Source organism: Sorex araneus, chromosome 8 (genome assembly GCF_027595985.1).
Source record: "Sorex araneus isolate mSorAra2 chromosome 8, mSorAra2.pri, whole genome shotgun sequence".
In the NCBI taxonomy this organism is placed as follows: Eukaryota; Metazoa; Chordata; class Mammalia; order Eulipotyphla; family Soricidae; genus Sorex; species Sorex araneus.
In genome coordinates this window covers 7,193,425-7,211,287 of record NC_073309.1, presented here as the reverse complement: position 1 = coordinate 7,211,287, position 17,863 = coordinate 7,193,425, and positions in this window count along the sequence as shown.

Genomic DNA, 17,863 nt, shown 5'->3' with positions numbered 1-17,863 from the left:
GACATTTTCCTAGATGGCTTGGCATGCAGGAAGAAAAAAAAAACTACTTTGGGAAATGTTGCTTAGGAAGAGAGAGGTCCAGCACTTGGAGAGGCCAGACTCAAGAGCCCTGGGGGAAGACCATGAAAGAATCCAAACCGAATTCAAGCCCTAAGCCCAGTATAGCCATTGACTGTGGTCTTGTGAGTCAGTGAGTTCACTTTATTACCAGACAAATTAGGTTTCTGTTTGTTCTTTTTTTTTCCAAGAAAACTCATTCTAAATGACGTGGACATTATGAAATAAGTATCTGTGTCTTACAGAATGTGCATTGAATGCTGTTCTACTTAATAATTTAAAATTTTTGACTGGAAATAGAATAGTTGGAACAATAATGGCTTAGACGCATTTCAAGTGAAGTGATAAAATGCAGTCCATGTTCTAGGAATAATGTTACATTTACTACAGTGATTGAATTCATCAGATATTAAGAGGACAAGCTCTTGTTTAGTTTTTCATGATGGAATCATGGCAAAATGACTTAAATACCATAGATAAAGCTTCTTATGTTTGGGACTGAATATTATCCATTTTCACTTTTCATGCCGGCGTTTTCCAATAATCACTTGATAACCCCAGAAATATGATATCGGATACTATCTTTTATCATTGTCTGTTTGACTCAAGCCGCTGCTGGAATTAGAGTCACATGTAATAAAGTTGATGCTTTTCCACGATAAGACTTGACTCTGCTGGTCTCCTTCACCTTTGCTGTTTTTATCTTATTCTATGTTGCACTGTCGCACTGTCGTACTGTTGTCCTGTTGTTCGTCTATCTGCTCGAGCAGGGACCAGTAACATCTCCATTGTGAGACTTGTTACTGTTTTGGGCATATTGAATACGCCATGGGTAGCTTGCCAGGCTCTGCTGTGCAGGTGGGACACTCTCGGTAACTTGCTGGGCTCTCCAAGAGAAACGGAGGAATCGAACCTGGGTTGACCACGTGCAAGGCAAACGCCCTACCCGCTGTACTATCACTCCGGCCCCATAAAATTACATAATTCTAAAAATAAATTTCAAAAGTTATTTGACAAGAGGGTAGAAGAAATAGTACAGTGGGTTGGGTGCTTTCCCTGCATGCAGCTGACCAGGGTTCAAACTCCAGCACCACATACAGCTCCCTGAGCACCTCTCCAAACTCTCCTCCCTGAGCACAAAGCCCGGAGTAAAAGAATCCCACTTGACTAAGTGGGATTTATCCCAGGGATGAGGCAAGAAGGATTCAATATATGCAAATAAATTAATGTAATACACCACAAAGGGAATTATAGAGACAAAAATCATGAATTCATAGTTGAGTAAGGAAACTTATCACATGAACTCTTTGTTATGTGGAACATTGTCTAAAATTCGGGCTGGTTAATTAATGCCAACCGACTCTACTTATTCTCATGATGTGTGTGCTGCTCAGTACCCACATGTTGTGCCAGGTGGTGAACCCCCCAGTGCCATGGCTGTAGCCTTGAGCTGTTCTGTTACCTTTCTGATTATTGTAGCTCACAGAGCAAGAGCAGAGTTCATTCTAGAAAGAGATCCCCGCCTTGGTAACGACAGAGATCCAAACTTGGACACATCACAGTCAAAGTGTAGAGAGCCCGAATCATGACTAGAATATTGAAAACAGAAGAGAAGTGAATTATCCCATAATATTTCAAAGTTTTCATCAGGAACTAGGATGGCCAGAAGGAGTGAAATAATATTTTTTGAATGCTGGAGGTTTTGAAAAACTGTCAACACAGGATTTTATAACCAGCCATGCTTTTCTTCAAAAATGATGGAGAAGGGACCCTCTGCGGCGCTTAAAGACTTTGACTCCAAAGATGTAACATTCGGGCATCCAGCGCAGCACCCGAGAGCGATGCATTGGGACACCAAACTGGGCTACAACTCGGTGCTGCTGGGGGTGGATTTTTTTTTCCTCCCCACCCTGTCTTCCTGCATGGAAAGCGGCGGGCTGGCGGCACCACGTGGCAGGCGCCATCTTCTGATTCCAGACCCACAGGTATTCGGATTTTACTTTGGGGGCTCCCAGGAACTCATGGGAAGGGGGCGTAACCGGCACGCCCTCGGCCCAGATAAACCCGGAGCCGATGAGCGCGAATCGGACCCTCTGCGGCGCTTAAAGACTTTGACTCCAAAGATGTAACATTCGGGCATCCAGCGCAGCACCCGAGAGCAATGCATTGGGACACCAAACTGGGCTACAACTCGGTGCTGCTGGGGGTGGATTTTTTTTTTTCCTCCCCACCCTGTCTTCCTGCATGGAAAGCGGCGGGCTGGCGGCACCACGTGGCAGGCGCCATCTTCTGATTCCAGACCCACAGGTATTCGGATTTTACTTTGGGGGCTCCCAGGAACTCATGGGAAGGGGGCGTAACCGGCATGCCCTCGGCCCAGATAAACCCGGAGCCGATGAGCGCGAATCGGTCCCTCTGCGCCTAAAGACTTTGAATTCAGAGACTTCTTACAGCAATGCACTGGGACTGTGAGCTGGGCTATGTAATTTCTGGCAGAATTTTCCCTGGACTTTATACGGAAATCCAAAACCGCGCGGACGCTGCCGCGTCTGCGCGACTTAACATTTATAATTGTTCAGCAATGTGAATCGGTTCCATTTGAACAGGTCTGACTTGGGGGGGAAACTCCAAATAATAACAGTAAGTTTTTGTTGAAAATATTGAAGGTTTTTAATGTAGCAGCCACCTCTGGACTGTGAACTAAGCAAAAGCCCCACGCTGGCCGACGTGGCGTGGCGTACACCATACTATGAGGCGCAGGAAGGGGGATGAGGGGGAAAAAGAAAAAAAAAAGGGAAAAGGAAAAAGAGAAAAAAAAAAGAGAGAGAGAGAGTTATGTCAACTATAGTGAGTTTTGTGTTGAATTATGGAATGTAATCAAGGTAAAGAAAAAATGAAGTGAAATTCATTAGTTAAACAGTAGGGGGTAGGAGGTGGGGGCGGGGGGGTATATTGGGGTTTCTGGTGGTGGAATATGGGCACTGGTGAAGGGATGGGTGTTTGAATATTGTATAACTGACATATAAACCTGAGAACTTTGTAACTTTCCACATGGTGATTTAATAAAAAATAAATAAATAAATAAAATAAAACAATAAAAAAAAATGATGGAGAAAATTATGAGAACCCCAGAAAACAAACTGAATTGGCTGCTAGTACTTCAGACATGATGGAGAAATTATGACAGCTCTGGAAAACGAAAGCTGGATTCATCACTAGTTGGCTACTTTATGTGAAAAATATTTGTACGATTTTTCTGAGCACTGTAATTATTGGCTTATATTTTCCAAGTTTATGTTTATATGATAGTGTAATTGAGTTTTATAACAGAGTCACACAAGGGCAGCATTGTTGGGGTGTTGTGGAGGCTGAAGATTGCTTCGTGATTTTATAACCATGGTGTGGGCCAGAGAGAGCATACGTAAGGGGTGTTAAGAGAGTCAGGATAAGGAATCCTGAGAAAACCAGAAAGTTGAGCTCTGGAGAAAGAACAGGGATGAGCTGAACAGGGAAAACAGCATCTTCTAAAAAGAAAAAAATGCAGAAAGATGGAAGCATGTGCTAAGAGGAATAAGATGGACACATAAATACAGTATTCTGTGAGATGAGAAAAGTTTGTTTGCTTTTTTTAAAGGATTGTGGCTGAACATGTGGGGAAAGGGTGATGCGTGCCGAATGTAGACTAGAGACTGAACACAGTGGCCACTCAACACCTTTATTGTGAACCACAACACCTAATTAGAGAGAGAGAGAACAAAAGGGAATACCTTGTCACAGTGGCGGGGTGGGGTGGGGGGAGATGGGATTGAGGAGGGTAGGAGGGATGCTGGGTTTACTGGTGGTGGAGAATGGGCACTGGTGAAGGGATGGGTTCTCGAACTTTGTATGAGGGAAACAAGAGCACAAAGATGAGTAAATCTGTAACTGTACCCTCACGGTGATTCACTAATTAAAAATAAAGAAAGAAAAGAAAACAAACAAACAAAATAGAAAATAAAAGGACTTTTTATTATATGCTTAAAAAAAGGATTGTGGCTGAATTACAACAGTGCTCATGAGGTAAAAAAGAACTTGGTATCTTAACATAGAGTATGGGTAAAAAATGTCAACTTGAGGATGGGGAAGCAAACTGGGAAAAGAACTGATCTCAACAGTGTATTTTGTAATCATAGAAGCCTTCAATAGCGTGGGGATATAACAAAATGATAGGACAAGGAAGATCTCAAAACCCCATTTCTTACCACCAGTTACAAATTAAACATAGTGTCTACAAGGTGTTTGCATGACAAACAAGGATTTGATTGCGTGACCCATTATTACTGCTTCTCATGTTGTTCGTAAGGAGAATTAGATAGCACGAACTTTTTTAGAGTGTTTTGAATGTAAAAAGTTACAATTCCAAATTTAGAGATCCCCTCCACATTTTCTTAAACAGATGTTTGTTTAATGCAGGAGTGGATTTTTCCTAACAACTCACAATTGTGTTTTTGTGATTTGATGGTTTACTTGATAATTTAAAACAAAATTACACTGCAATATATTGATTCAGATACTCGTTCCTACTGTGATACAATCTGATTATTCTGTAGTTTTATAGTAATTCAAATAGTTATTTCAACGTAATATTTACAGTAATATGATTTAGTTTGAATAGTTTCTACTCTTTAGATTTTTATTGTTTAAAAATACATGTAATAAAAGGAAAATTGATAAAATTCACCTAGAGGGTGTGTGTGTGTGTGTGTGTGTGTGTGTGTGTGCGCGCGCGCGCATTTTTATATATATAGAACCACTTTCAGCTAGAAAAGTCAATTATTAAAAAATTTATTTATATTTTTGGTTTACAATACTACTACTAATAGTTTCTCATGAACATAATTCTGACACCATACCAAACACCAGTGGACCTGTCTCCCACTCCAAAAGACCCTAGTTCCCCTCTCATTTTCCCCCCAAAATACATTATCTTCATGTAGTGCCTTCTTTTTTTTTTTTTTTTAAAGAAATATTTTATTGAACCACCGTGAAAACAAGAAAAAAAAACACAAAGCTTTCAGGTTTAAGTCACAGTCAAATACTGATTAAACCACCATCCCTTCACCAGTGCACCCGTTCCACCACCAAGAACCCCAATACACCCCCCTCCCACCCCACCCCCCCATCTAAGTAGCTAATGATATTCTCATTATTCTCTATATATATTCAGTACATTTCATATTTCCATACAGAACTCACTATTATTGATTGGAAATTTTCCCCAACAATCAGGCCTGCCGAATAGGCATCATCTAATAATTTCTCTTCATTGGTAAGAGTGAAGACTTTGAGTTTTTGGGTTTCTAATATTTTAGCTCAGTTCACAGACAAAATGGATGGCTGCAAGAATCCGCTCTGGTGCCAAAATGGGTTAGGAGACCTCAGGATCACAGTCAATAGGCGCGGAGGCTCTGCTTCTCGTGCCACGGCTCTCGGTTCATCTCTGAGCGGAAGGCGAGCTGGGAACACCCCCCCTCCCAGGACCACCTACAGGCTACGTCACTAAAGAGAGTCCTACCTCCTGGTGGAGGGGTCTTAGAGGGTGGCTCTCACCGCGTGGCTGCTGCCGCTGCCGCCATTTTCGCTCAGAAAAATGGGGTGGAGAGGGAGAAAAATCCCTCCCCGGGCTGCACGAGGTTGTAGCTCAGTTCACAGTCAAAATGCATGGCTCAAGCATCCGCTCTGGTGCCAAAATGGGTTAGGAGACCTCAGGATCACAGTCAATAGGCGCGGAGGCTCTGCTTCTCGTGCCGCGGCTCTCGGTTCATCCTGTAGTGGCTTCTTTAAGGAAGATCCTTTAAAGAAGAATTGTCAATAATGAGAAATAATGTTTAGTATAAGTATCCTTCCTAATATTATCCCTGCTGCAAAACACTGTATCATCTTTGAAATAGTATGAGCCAGAGAGTAACCTTTTCTCCTTTTTTGCCTTTTTGGGATTTATATGTCATTTTAGGACAAAACTGTAAGCCACTTGATTTTCTGTATTTGCAGTTCATGTTTATTTTTTACCAGAAATGAAATCATAGCTTCTTAAAGGAAGAAATATTATTTTTCACTTAACCATATTTATGTATTGCTTTCTTTGGTATTGCACAGCCATATAAATGAGATTTAAAAAATTGCTAAAGGATATAAAATTTGCCATGTAAAGATATGCATTATATACAGATGATTCTTTTTAAAATACATTGTCTTTATAAATTGATGTATAATTTCTGTGTGGTCCCAGTAAAATAACTAATAGATTTTTATATAAAACTTTTCAGGCTGGGGGTTGGAACAATAGCACAGTGGGGAGGGCATTTGCCTTGCACATGGCCAACCCAGGTTCGAATCCCAGCATCCCATATGGTCCCCTGAGCATCGCCAGGAGAATTTCCTGAGTGCAGAGCCAGCAATAACCCCGGTGCATCACCAGGTGTGACCCAAAAAAGCAAAAAAGAAATTTGTTTCAGGCTGTTTTTTTTATAAGGAGTGTCATTCTATGAAGAGAAACAATAGATGAAAATATAGTCCAGTGGTGACAACAGGGGGAAATGTTTATTTTTCGCCAATTTTATTTTATTAAAGCACTGTGAGTTACGAAGTTACTCACAGTTGGTTTTTGACATACAATGTTCCATCCCCAACCCCCCCCCCCCCCAATCCCACTGGCGTCAGCTTCCCTCCTCTGGAGCCCCAGACTCCCGGCCCTGCTCCACACCCCAGCCCCGGCCCCAACCCTGCGTCTTGACAGGAACCTTTAAAGTTTGGTCATTAAAGTTTGGGTCTCATGATTCCAGTACTGTCGACTTGATAGGAAGAAATATTTCTTTTAATATTTGTAACAAAAGAAAAGCACATAAAGGTTCTTAAAAATAAAAGGATTTTCTTGATAACCTTCAGTATCAATATTGCAAACCACAACGCTCAAAAGGGGAGGGAGGGAAGGAGGGAAGGAAGGAGGCAGGGTGAGAGAGAGAGAAAGAGAGAGAGAGAGAGAGAGAGAGAGAGAGAGAGAGAGAGAGAGAGAGAGAGAGAGAGAGAGAGAGAGAGAGAGAGGTAGAGCACCTAACATAGAGGCAGGAGGCGGGGTGGGGGTGGGGAGTGATGAGTGACGGGAGGGAACCTGGGACACTGGTGCTGGGAAATGTACACTGGGGGAGGGATGGGTGTTGGAACACTGTATGACTGAAATCCAATGATAACCAGCTTTGTAAGAGTCTATCTCACAGTGATTAAATTAAAAAGTCAAAAAATTTTCTTAAAAAGAACATTTCAGATATTTCAGAGGAATAATACTAGCCCTCTAATATACACAACATACATAGAAAAATTTCACAAAAAAGTTATATATTTATGTATATTTAATATATATATTTAAGTGATGTGTCAAAAATAAATTGACAGATTCTAAAAATAGAATGATAGTTAAAACCATCTCTGATATCGAGAATGGATAAAATTTGTCTCTAATATCAAGAAGAATGAGTACCTAAATTTTGAGTTTTAATAGACTTATTGGTTGGTATGGCTGCTATGAAGCAGAATTTGGAAGTAATTACCAAGTTTTAAATATGCATCTCTTATGACACCCCCATCCCTCTTATGATAGTAATATGCATGTCTTTCTCATGTCTAAGACATGAGAAAATAAGTAAGGAGCAACTTTGTTGGTATTATCAGGAAGTTATGAACTTGACATTCTGTCACAGAGTTGTCAGATATGATGTGAAGAAAGCAAGCTGAAAATACCTACCAAGGAGTTCATTAAAACAGAAAAATAAAACCTGTATGAGTATTGAATAATGCAACCATTCATAAATGCCGCAGAAAGTCTCACAGGACCCACGTTACAAGGACAGCAGTGAGGTGGCCGGAGAGAAGGGGTATGCAATGACCTAACAGGGGTTTATTGGTCTCAATTCAAAACGGTGCTGTGGAAATTTACAAAGATGTTCACCTGTATCACTTGTATCATTTGTATCACTTGTATCACTTGTTGTCCCGCTGATCTTCGATTTGCTTGAGCGGGCGCCAGTAACATCTCCATTTGTATACAAAGATGTTAACTATATAATTAGCATCTAGCATAAATGATCTTTTAAAAGGTGTTGTCCAGAATCAGGATAGGGCCCTGAATAGGGCTTCTGAGCTAGGAATTTTCTTTTTAGACAACTGCAAATGTTTTGGTTTGTTTTTGAGCCATACCTCAAGTGTTCAGGACTTAATTCTGGCTCTGTGCTCCGGGAGAACTCCTGGTGGGATGCTGGGGGCTCAACCCAGGGTATGGGATGCTGGAGACTCTACCCTGGTCAGCCACATGCAAGGCTACTGCCGTCCCCACTGGACCAGCCCTCTGACTATTTTGTGTCTTTGTAGTTGTCCTCCTCCTCCTCCTCCTCCTCTTCCTCCTCCTCCTCCTCCTCCTCCTTCTCCTCCTGCCCCTCCTTTCTGACCCTCCCCTTTCTTCCCTCCCCCTCCTCCTCCTCTGTGGTAGTTTGCTGAAGTAGAATGTCATTTGAAGTTTAGGAGATTGAATCAAAGATTTCTAAGGATAGGTAGATTTCTAATTGGATACCTTTGGAGAAAGTCTTGGCTCTTTCAGATCAATATGGTAGCACCCTTACATTGTGCGGTTAGTGTAAGGATTGATTCCCACAACCTTATTCACATCCATATCTAGTTCCTATTGTGGAGATCATTATCTATTAGCCTAATTTGGCCATTCTACAGAGAAAATGTCTCATATGAACTGAAATATATATGGAAATGTACTGCTATTTCAATGAATGAATGTGTGATGGATCTAAAGATTTAACATACGACAGATGCTTCTAAGAATGCTAGTTCTACAAAATGCTACTTCACGAAATAAAAGAGGACATGAGGAAATGGAAAGATATCCCTTGCTCATGGATTGGGAGAACTGACATTGTCAAAATGGCATTCAATGCGATCCCTATAAGGATACCCATGATATTCTTCAAAGAAATGGAGGAAAGAGTCCTAAAATTCATATGGAATGATAAGCCCCCACGACTGGGTAAAGCAATCCTTGGGAAAAAGGAGATGGGAGGCATCACCTTGCCCAACCTTAAACTCTACTACAAAGTGGCAATAATTAAAACAGCATGGTACTGGAACAAAGGCAGAGCCACAGACCAATGGAACAGAGTAGCTGTTCTGTTCAGACACACACAGTGTGTCCTGACACTCACCCTCAAATATATTATCATCTAATCTTTGATAAGGGAGCGAGAAATGTGAAGTGGAGCAAGGAAAGCCTCTTTAACAAATGGTGCTGGCAAAACTGGACAGCTGCATGCCAAAAAATGGGCTCAGACCTATACCTAATACCATGATCAAAATGGATTAAAGACCTCAACACCAGACCAGAATCCATAAGGTACATTGAAGACAAAGTTGGCAAAACCCTCCACAACATTGAAGCTAAAGGTTTCTTCAAAGATGACACACACTGGCCAAGCAAGTGGAAACAGAGATAAACAAATGGGACTATCTTTTATATATATATAAATTTATTTATTGAATCACCATGAGAACAGTTACAAAGCTTTCGAGTTTAAGTCTCGGTCATACCATGATGAAACACCCATCCCTTCACAGTGCACGTTTTCCACCACCAAAAACCCCAGTTTAACCCCCCATCCCACACTTTCTCCCTACCTGTGTGGCAGATGATTTCCACATTACTCTCTCTGTACTTTGATTACATTCAATATTTCGACACCAGATCCACTATTATTATTTGGGATTTCCCCCCAACACTCAGACCTACTGAAAAGGCACCATAAGACAATTTGTTTTCTATTGCTGATTATGAATAGCGGCTGTGTGGTTTTGGAATACTGAAATTTTAATAATTAAATCTGGAGGGATTTCTGCCAAAAGCTGCTGGGTTCCGAGATTTGTATGTGTGTCTCTGGGATCATGGCTGTTAAGCAGCTTAATCAGTAGCCAGAGGGGCCATTCGTGGGTGGTGACTCAGCGTCTTGCTGGGACAGGGAAGGAAGAGGCCTGGCTTCACCCCTAAGGCCCCGAGTGTCACTGCTGGCCTATACCTGACTATTCCAATGGCCTCTGGAAGATGGTGGCTGCTGAGCCACCGGGGGGAATAGGCGGAGGGACGATACCTTTTCCCACCTGGAGTGGCCTGGCGCCGGTAACCTAATGCTAAGTCTGGATGCATTTCGGCCAAAAAGCCGCTGGGTTCCGAGATTCATTCCTGTGTCTCTGGGATCATGGCCATTAAGCATCTTAATCAGTAGCTAGAGGGGGTGTTCGTGGCTGGTGACCACAAATGGGACTATCTTAAACTAAGAAGCTTCTGTACCTCAAAAGAAACAAGGACTAAAGTACAAATACAGTCTAAAGAATGGGAAAGGATATTCAACCAATACCCATCTGATAAGGGGTTGATATCAAGGATATACAAGGCACTGGTTGAACTCTACGAGAAGAAAACATCTAATCCCATCATGAGCGGAGGGGAGAAGGCAGATGGAATAGAGAAGGGATCACTAAGAAAATGATGGCTGGAGGAATCAGTATGGATGGGAGATGCATACCGAAAGTAGATAATGGACCAAACATGGTGACCTCTCAGTGTCTGTGTTGCAAGCCATAATGCCCAAAAGTGGAGAGAGAGTATGGGGAATATTGTCTGCCATGGAGGCAGGGGGAGGGTGGGATGGGAGGGTATAACAGGATATTGATGGTGAGGAATGTGCACTGGTGGAGGGATGGGTGTTTGATGTTTGATCATTGTGTGATTGTAACCCAAACATGAAAGCCTGGAACTATTTCATAGTGATTCAATAAAATAAAAAAAAAAGAAAATGGGGCAATGAAATGAACAGAAACTTTCTCAAAGAAGATATCTGAATAGCCAAAAGGCACATGAAAAAAGTGCTCTTCATCACTAATCATGAGGGAGATGCAGATCAAAACAACAATGAGATATCACCTCACAGCACAGAGACTGGCCCACATCCAAAAGAACAAAAGCAACCAGTGTTGGCATGGATGTGGGGAGAAAGGGACTCTCCTTCACTGCTGGTGAGAATATGGACTAGTTCAGCCCTTTTGGAAAACAGTATGAATGATTCTCAAAAAATTAGAAATTGAACTCCCATTTGACCCAGCAATACCACTTCTGGGAATATATCCCAGAGAGGCAGAAAAACTATAGTAAAAATGACATCTTTACTTGTATGTTCATTGCTGCACTGTTTACAATAGTCAAAATCTGGAAAAACTGCAAGTGTCCAAGAACAGATGACTGGTTAAAGAAACTTTGGTACATCTACACAATGGAATACAATGCAGCTGTTAGAAAAGCTGAAGTCATGAAATTTGCATATAAGTGAATCAAGATGGAAAATATCATGTTAAGTGAAATGAGTCAGAAAGAGAGGGACAGACATAGAAAGATTGCACTTATCTGTGGAATATAAAGTAACAGAATAGGAGACTAACACCCAAGAATAGTAGAGATAAGAACCAGGAGGTTTGCCCCATGGCTTGGAAGCTTGCTTCACATGCTGGAGGAAAAGACAGCTCAGATAGAGAAGGGAACACCAAGTAAAGAGTGTTTGGAGGACCCGCTCGGGTTGGGAGATGCATGCCAAATGTCAACTATAGATTGAACACAATGGCCACTCGATGTCTCTATTGCAAAACACAACACCCAAAAGGAGAGAAATAGAACAAAAGAGAATTATCTGCCACAGAAGTGGGGTGGGGTGGGAGGGTGAGGTGGGGGTGGTAGGAGGGATACTGGGATCATTGTTGGTGGAGAATGGGCACTGGTGGAGGGATGGATACTCGATCATTGTATGACTGAAACTCAAACATGAAAATTTGTAAGTATGTAACTGTACCTCACGGTGATTCACTATTAAAAAAATTAAATTAAAAAAGATACTAGTTGTATATGTGAATAAGAGTAGCCAGTGTTGGTTCCATAACATGATGTGGTACATGAAATAGACACACTAGGTAAGGGCCGCTTACATGGTGCTTCTCCAAAGCAAAGGTGGGCTAATATCTAATGAAAGCAAACCTCAAGACTGACAACAGAGGTCACCAAGCAATGGGGTGGAGGCCTGGAAGGAGAAGGCAGAGGGAGGGGACCTAGGGACAGTGTTGGAGGGAGATTCGCACTTTGCTCATGGAGTTGTAATGTTGTTGTAAAGGTGTTGTTGTAACGTTGCCTAGAGCATCAATATTAGTGCTATTGCATGCCATGTTACCTCATCCAAAAATTAATCTCTAAGAAGTTGGTTTTATATTGAATTAGCACAAAAACTAAAAGTCTTTTAATTTGGTATGCACTATCGTTAATGAAGAGTTTTTCTGTTTTGATTTTTTTTGAGGGTCACACCCGGTGATGCTCAGGGGTTATTCCTGGCTCTGCACTCAGGGATTACTCCTGGTGGTGCTCAGGGGACCATATGGGATGCTGGGGATTGAACCCGGGTTGGCTGGGTACAAGGCAAATGCCGCCCCCCCTCCCCCACCATACTATCGCTCTGCCCCTCTGTTTTGATTTTTAAGACGCATTATAGTGAGGGTGATCCCATCACAACAGCGTTTCTGTGTATAGTGTTGCTGCATGGTTAGGACACCCACAGCCACAAGACTGCCCGTGACCTGCTACCCCAGTCCATATGTCACCTCCGGTCTGATTTCCTTCCCCCACTCCCAAACCCACTATTTGTTAAATGACAGTTATGGGCGTGTGTGTGTGTGTGTGTGTGTGTGTGTGTGTGTGTGTGTGCGCACATGCGCACGCGATGGTGGGGCCACACTTTGTGATGCCCAGGGCTTACTCCTGGCTCTGTGCTCAGTAATTACTCCTGGCATATGGAGGGACCGTATGGGATATGGGGGAATTGAACCCGGGTTGGCTGTGTGCAGGCAAGCGCCCTTCCCCCTGTACTACTCCCTCCCTAACATTTATGGTTTGGGGCATGTGTTTCTTTCACTTTACCGCCACCAACATGCCCTTGGCCCTCCACCTCTATCCTTCTGTTATTTTCTGTCCATCTCATTGTTCTCTGCACATTCTCCTTGGTTAGTTCATGAGACAAATTATTAGAAAACAGCAGTAAAATATGTTTTATTAATTTTATGTGTTTTGGGCAGATAACCCTTTAGGATAGAGATAACATCTTCCAATAATGGTTTTGTTTCTGTTGAGATTAAACTTCCTACAATCTGTAACACGTGTCCTTAAATCAAATGACACATGAATTTCTCCCTCATTATTAATTTCTGCAGTGGTGACTTCAATATTCAATAAATGCATAACAAGACAAGACACTCCACTGGGGAAAACAATTCCATTCTCGATTGGTGGATAAACAGTTTAGCATGAGGTCGTTTGATAGTTTCTGCCTTAAACTATGTGGTCTCCCAAGACAGAAGTTTTTTTTTTTCCCAGAGCCAGCCCTTGCACCATGTCATTGTAATGACACCGTAAAACAGTCCTTTTTATACTTTGCAATAAAACAGTGTGACATCTTAAATCTGAGTTGCTTTACTTTTTAAAGGGTGAAGGATGCATGATTTCTTCCCATCTGCCTCCTTCCAGCAAGGCAATCATCAGATACAAAGAAGGAAGCTCAGGGGAAACACTGTCACTCTATAAATAAGATGGAGGGGTAATTGTTCACAATCTGAGGAGATAAGAAGACAAGGTGACAATAACCTAGAATTATTCAAAGAAGTGTAGGTTTTGCAGTAGGCAAAGATAACAGAATGGAGGCTGCTCCCCCCCCCCCCCCCCCCCCCCCCCGTGAAACACACAGTGTAGCCTTAGCTATCAGAGCCATCAGCGATCAGGAAAGTTGGGATTAGCCCTTTTGAGTTTAATGAGACTCTTTGTTCTTTGAGTTGGGGCCAGGTCCTGCTAACCTGGTGGGGAAATAGGACAGGGAGGGCTGGCAAAGGAACTCTGCTAGGAAATGCTTGCTGGAAGTTCCCTGGACTCCTTGAGAACAGGGCTCTAAAATCGTCACTGCCCAGCTCTCTTTAAAGCTTCAGTTTCAATAACCAACAGATGCTGAGAAACAGCAAGTGTCCGTCCTTCCAGGTCAGGGCGCCTCTTTCCAGAATAAAGCACCCCCACATGGATATGACCCAAGCTCAGCTGGGCAGCTGAAGTTTAAGGCTGCGGTACGTGTTCCGGGAAGAGTTGTCAGGAGGAGAAATATTATGGCATTGTGCGCTGTCAGATTTGTTTTGGCTGTGAGTCAGCAGAGCCCGAATCCAGCACAGCAGTGGGGTCCAGTTCTGGAAAGAGGCGGTTTGGGCAGAGAAAAGTCACGGTTTCCAAGACTGGGCTTTCTCCTTGAAGACGAGGATTGGGTTTTGGGTAGAGGGTGATGCTTTACAATTTCTAGTGGCCGTCTTAGTCTGCTCAGGCGACTGGAACAAAATGCCACGGTTTGTGTGGCTTGAAATGAATAATAGAAATGCATTTCTCATGGTTTTAGAGATTGGAAGTCCTGTGCCAGAGGGTTTGCAGCCTGACGGGTGACAGAGGGTTGGGTGAGAGCCTCTACTTGGTGGCAAGCTTCTTGCACCCTCAGGGGGCCAAAGGAAACTAGAGAGCTTAGTGGAGTCTCTTTTATAAAGGTACTAATCCTTTCTGAAGGGTGTCACCCCAGGACCTGAGTCCTGCCCAGTGACCCCTGTCCACACTTGGCCTTAGGATTTCAACCCCTGAATTCGGCAGCGGCTGTATCCTGATGCCATGGCCGATGTTCCCTTGTGACTTGCTCCAGCCCATTATGAGAACCAGACGATTGATCTTTGCAGATAATCCACTGGCAAATGTCTTCTCTGAATTCATATTTGAGTTGATATTTCCAGGATTCTCTACTAGCAGTGACATTTTGCAAATATTGGTTCAATATCTTGATTGCTTTCTTCAGAGTCCTGTATACCTCCGTAAAACTTGCTCTCACTCCCTGGAACCTGCATTTGCATAATGTAAACTGCAGGTGGATTTGCTCCATGCATACTAATGGGAAACAGTTTGGTTTCTGGAATTCTGAAAACTTGGAGCTGATGATCACAGGAAGGCCAGCACCGTCTCCCCTGTGTGCGACTCTTAGAAGTTCCTAGTCACCAACCCAAGGAACAATCTCTCCTCAGAAACCTTGGCCCTGTGGCTGGAGCTATAGCACAGCGGGTGGGGCGTTTGCCTTGCACGCAGCCGACCCGGGTTCAATTCCCAGCATCCCATATGGTCCCCTGAGCACCGCCAGGAGTGGTTCCTGAGTGCAGAGCCAGGAGTAACCCCTGTGCATCGCCAGGTGTGACCCAAAAAGAAAAAAAAAAAAGAAACCTTGGCCCATAGGAGGCCATTTCACACACAAAATATATTTTATTGCCTTTCAGATTCCATATTATTTCCATTTGTATCAACAGTGCAACTATGAAAAAGCCTGATACCACTCTGGAAAAGGTAAGATGTAAGATTTCCTTAGCAAAGTGATAATGGAGAAAATTAAATAGGTTCACTCAGGGGGAAGTGCAGTTAGTTTGGAATTCTTGATGCAAAGCTCTAGGGATCGCCCTGGGCACTGCTGGGGTATGGCCTCTGGGCTTTTGAGCACCAGTTGAGAGACTTTAATCCCACCCCCGCAAAGTAATAGCACGACCTTTGGCCCATCGCTGAGTAGTGCCCTTTGCTTCTGCTTTGTGAGACTCAAGAAAGATGGCAGAGACTTACTGTTGTCTCACTCCAAGTGAGTTCTAGAACATTCCATGGATCTGCTTGAGTTTAATTTCTCCAGGTACAGATCTCAGAGTGGTGTGGGGTAAGAGGAAGTAAGCACCAGGATACCCAGGTTGGCGGGGACAGTCAGAGAATTCATTTGCTCGGTGGACAAACTTCTAGCACAATGCCCCTTCCTGGGGGAGCCCGGCCCTGGCCCCAGCTGGCATTTCCGGGGCCGCGGCAGGGTCTATGCTCGTCTTCCTGCAGGTGGAGGCATCATCCCTCCCGTGCTGCTCGTTTGCCATTCGTCCTTCTCTTTGATGAAAAAAAGAAATCACTGATTTCTTAAAGCAGTTCCTTTTGTAGCTGTCTAACATGTCTGTCTGCTCATTCTACCTTTCTCTCCGCCCCCTCCCCCCTTTATTTTTTATTCTTGGGCTACATCTGATGGTGGTCCTCAGGACTTACCCTGGTTCTGTATTCAGGGATCACTCTTGGCACAGTTGGAGGATCATATGGGGTGCCGGAAATTGAACCCCGGGCCAGCCACGTGCTAGGCTAGTGCGCAATTTGCTGTACTATCACTCCAGCCCTTCCTTTTTCTCTTTTAAGAAATCTAATTACTCTTTTGAGAAATCTGATTAATGAAAAAAATGGTATTTTGAGGTGTGTGGTATGAAAGCATGACGGTGTGATATTTTTATAGAAGGGGGAGGAACAGATGTGTATTTGGAAGAAATTCTCTGAGCATACTAGCCATCCAGCTTCCCTGCAAGCCAAGGAACATGCTGTCCCACGGAAAGTATCGTACCTACTGTCAGCCTGCTGATCTTTGTGCTTGAGCGTGTGCAATTCTTTTCTCCCAAAGCAAGATGTTTCCAAGCATTTTTTCCCCCTACTGGACTAAGTGTCCTCTATCTTTATTGTTTCAAGTTTAACAGCATTCTCCTTAAAGGCAGCCACCAGTGTTAGGATGCAGGAGGTTCCTGAGTTATTTCTTATTTATTAATTTATTTATTGATTGCCCTACCCTTGGGAGTCAATCTGTGCCTCATGAGCACTGTGCTTCATCAAACAGCAAGGAAAAAAAATAAAAGGCCCCCATTCTGTCCCTTTCCCTCCCCCCCCAGAATATAGATAGCCTATAAAGAGCATTTCAGTTAAGTTTTATGAAGCTTTAAATAAATGGATTTTATAGTTATTCTTGCAAAACTTCTTTCTGAGTTAACTTGTAACGAAAAGTGATGCTTTCTCTCTTTTGTCACTCTGCTTCTCTTAGCTCACAAACCACTCCCTGGGGATAAGCCACTCAGATGGAGACATAAGATAACTGTAACTTAATGGGACCCCAATGGCCTTTAAAAGTTAATGCTGCTAAAGCAATTAATGAAGCTTCTAAAGTAAGGGATGTAAGCCCGAGGATAATTTATGCATTGGGATGATCTGGCTCATTATTGGCATTATTTAACATTCCCCAGATAGTCAAAGAGATCATGGTTATACAGCCAAAAATAGGACATGAAAATATTTTTCAGTCCTAAAGATAGGAGAGTATTCTTCAAATTGGGAGAATAAAAAAGATCTACACATGAAACACAACTGTTAGGGGGAAACCGGGGTTCTTCTTTATAAGAATTCAGCTAAGAAGTACGGAGTTGAAAGAACATTAAGGTTCTAAAGTCATGTTCGGCAATTCTGGAGGAAGTAATGGGTCTAAAGTCAACAGCCTTCATGAATCCTAAAATCATCAGAGGAATGCTTGGTTGGAAAGTTTATAACAAGGACAACCTAACATCACCGAGGCCACGACCAGATCTTCACCTCATGAATGTAGAGCAATCAGATACTTGGACGTCTCAGTGATGTCAAGTATTAGGAAGCATAAAGAATCACTTCTGACGTTATTTGTGAAGTGACTGGGGAGATGAGTTATTGACTGGAGAGCTTGCTCAGCACACGTTCAGTTCCCTGGGTTCAGTTCCCAGCACTGTATGGTCTCCGCAACACCTCCTGGGGTAGCCCCAAACGAAA